We start from the raw sequence: 3,511 nt of genomic DNA on the forward strand, positions 1-3,511 counted from the left end.
GATGTAGTGGCTCGTTAGTGCCTCCAGACTCTAGCTGTAGAAGCCCAGCTGCCTACCCCCTCACTGGCTTGGCAATCAGTTTAAATCAGCTTTTACTAGTTAACATTTGCATGGCTATTTTCACAAGGAAAAGGGATAGAAATGTATTATATTTTAAAAATGAAAGCTGCGATTCATCTGTACAGAACTCAGAATCTGACTCTGTTAACAAGAGACCTCCTTCAGCTCATCAGAGCTATGGGAAAGTTCAAGACAGGGCAATAATTTGTGAGACTGTCATTGTCAAAAGATGGGTTCTTGGTACTCACTTCTCCAACAGTCACTGTGTGAGGAGAAGCTGGGGTCCTGCCCTTTTTCAAGGCAGTATTGATCAGGGCCAGCTCCAGGCACCAGCCGACCAAGCACGTGCTTGGGGCGGCACCTTGGGGTGGGGCGGTGCTTGGGTTTTTTTTTTTTGGTTCGGCCGGGCGGCACTGGAGGTTTTTTTTGTTTGTTGCGGGCGGGCGGCGCTCGGAGGGGGGGTGTTTCGGCGGCGCTCGGGGGGGGGTTGGGCGGCGCAGCACTCGGGGGGGCGGAGGGCTTGGGCGGTGCGGCGCTCGGAGGGGCGGGAGGCTTGGGCAGCGCTCGGGGGGGTGGGAGCTTGGGCGCACGGTGATCAGGAGGGCGGGGGGCTTGGGCGGCACTCAGGGGGGCAGGGGCTTGGGCAGCGCGGTACTCGGGGGGGTTTGGTGGCGCGGCGCTTGCGGGGGGAGACGGTGTTACGGTGGGGCGGCACTCTTTTTTTTTTGCTTGGGGCGGCAAAAAAGTTAGAGCCAGCCCACTCCAATAATGGATCCAAGACCCACTGGCATTAATAAGCCAAGCAGAGCATTAATTTATTTGATATATTATATCTGGCACAACTGCCAGTCCTTCCAAAACATCAGTGCGTGACCCCAGCAAAAACTCACACAGCGTGGGAATCTGTTTTTGTTCTCTCTAACTCTCAGCTTTGCTACCACCGAGACAAGCCACTCAAATCTGAGCAATCTTGCCTGTGAAATAATTTGATATATTGATCTGGGTGTGGGATTTAGCCACCCAAGTTTGAAAATCGGGTGTATAGCATCAATTTAAAATGTTTGGGTACAGGTGAGTGGATTCACAATCTTACAATACACAAACTTTCTGGGCCCTCAAACTGAACTCCTAAACACATGAAAATTTAAGCAATAAAATTGTGTAGACCACAAAAATTTTGGGAGAAAAATCCACAAAAAAACCCCCAAACCTCCAACCAATGTTTTTAGAGGAGCCTTGCACTTTCCCTACTTGAGCCTCACTTCCTCTGGGTGTCCAGGATGATAGAGAGATGACTCATTATCAATTGTCAATATCAACTAGGTAAATTTGGGGCTCCTAGACTTGTACTGAGGATAGAGAAAAGGAGAGAGGCACAAGGGCCTCTTGAAGATTTATTTTAGTAATGATTATCAGACCATGATCGACAACTTAGACATACCTATCATTCAGCTGAAAAGGGTGCAGCAGCCCAAGCTAAACATGAACGGTGTGTCTTCAGTCTGGTGAGTTGAGAGATTGTTTTTGCGTCCCCCCACCACCCAAAAGATGCAAATGTGTAATGTTAAATGACTCAATGGATTCAAAGTGTTAAAATGTTTAATTTACACTTTCAGAGAGGGATATATACAGAGTTAAAGTCTTTTTTTTATGTTGCAGATTGTTGTGCTGGGTAGAGTCAATAGGAGTTGGGACAATCTTGTTAAACGTGCACAACTACGTTAGAGGTTTTAATATGAATTTTTGTTTTATGGATTGTTTAGCCTTCAATTTTACAGCCTTTTAGAAAATATGAACTATACAGTGTCTCTAGGGGACTCCAGTGCAGTGAGTTAGCAGCTGCAGCTTCATTTAACTGTACGCCACGTTGCAATCATAAGCTAAAACAAAAAGCGCTCTTTCCAGGATGAGCACTCATGATCAATTTGAATAGAAATGATTCACCCAGAACTTTGGAAACAGATCGAAGTGGCCAAAATGAATTATTCACACCTTGGTCCTGAAGAGGTAAATACCATAAGGTCAGAGCTGCTCAAACCAGTTATGAATATTTCAGCACAATCTTCAATTAAAATAGGGGTTTGAGTTATGGATTTTTTTTTTTAAAGAATGAGTTCTGCTGTTTTACTTTTAACCAGCCAATGTCAACAATTCAGTTGTGTTAATGTTCTCAGCTGGGCTTTGGGTGCCGTACTCTTTCAGGCTCCTTTGGACAGCAGAGCCCTCATCCATGCATGCTCTTTTGAACCAGTTTTGCCCAAGAACTTGTTCTAGATTTGTAAATGAGGGGCCTGATCCAAAGCTCATTGAAGTTAAGTGTCTTAGTAGCCCAAGGTAAGTAGCCAACCCTGTCTGTGAGCTTCCTGGGGAATGCAACCACAAGAATGCTCTATATTTCAAGAGTGTATTTCCTGTTCAGCAGAGGCAATGTAGGACTAGTTTGAGGGTGACAAGCTGCTTCATTACATGATCATCCCAGCCCTCCAGCAGAGCAGTAACTCCCAGGCACAAATGGATCTCTTCTCTTTGCCTTTGTGCATCAGGGCAACAGCAACCTGCCTCCTGACTAGGCCAGGCCAATGAGCAGCCCCAATTCGAGGCCTTCTGGGACCTGCTTGCACCTCCAAAAAGGCCTTGTCAATTTTAAAATGGATAGAGCATTATGTATCTAATCTGCATTGGCCTGCTAAACCCAAGGTTATGAATTCAATCCTTGAGGGGGCCATTTAGGGAACTGGGGTAAAGATCTATCTGGGGATTGGTCCTGCTTTGAACAGGGGGTTGGACTAGATAACCTCCTGAGGTCCCTTCCACCAAATAAATTTTAAAAAAATAATAAACAAAATTATTATTGCAGGCGCGGTGGCCAAGTGGTAAGGCGTTGGTCTCGTAAACTGAAAATCATGGGTTCGACCCCCGTCCGTGCCTCACCCACTTAAGGCAGGTGGGTTTCCCAAGAAGAATTGCTAGGATCATTTTTGGGGGGAAGGATAGCTCAGTGGTTTGAGCATTGGCCTGCTAAACACAGGATTGTGAGTTCAATCCTTGAGGGGGCTGTTTAGGGATCTGGGGCAAAAATCTGTCTGGGGATTGGTCCTGCTTTGAGCAGGGGGTTGGACTAGATGCCCTCCTGAGGTCCCTTCCAACTCTGATATTCTATGATTCTATGCTGGATTGTTTAAATGCCCCTAATTCTGCTTCAGTACCTGGGCAAGTGAGATAGTTCATTAGATGAAGCTTTGCTGTTTAAACCTTGCACCCATCCGGCCTTCTCAGAAGACTGCCCAATCAGCTTGGGAAGAAAGTGTGTGTTGTTTACAACACTAGCGCATATGATTAAAGGTATGGCGAGACAGTTAGCAATCACACACAGAAGACTTAAAAATCACTTGTTTAGAAAACTGATTCATTCAAATCACTGAGCAGGATAAACAGCCCATGGGGAAAACTT

The 3,511-nt window shown here is 45.9% G+C and overlaps 1 non-coding gene across 1 annotated transcript; it reads left to right on the forward strand.

Moving 5' to 3' along the window:
* The first annotated feature begins 2,916 nt into the window (after positions 1 to 2,916).
* TRNAT-CGU lies at positions 2,917 to 2,988 on the forward strand. Its single transcript has one exon. It is a non-coding gene; the product is annotated as a tRNA-Thr (tRNA).
* The last annotated feature ends 523 nt before the right edge of the window (positions 2,989 to 3,511 follow it).

The sequence above is a fragment of the Mauremys mutica genome, chromosome 3, assembly GCF_020497125.1.
Source record: "Mauremys mutica isolate MM-2020 ecotype Southern chromosome 3, ASM2049712v1, whole genome shotgun sequence".
In the NCBI taxonomy this organism is placed as follows: Eukaryota; Metazoa; Chordata; order Testudines; family Geoemydidae; genus Mauremys; species Mauremys mutica.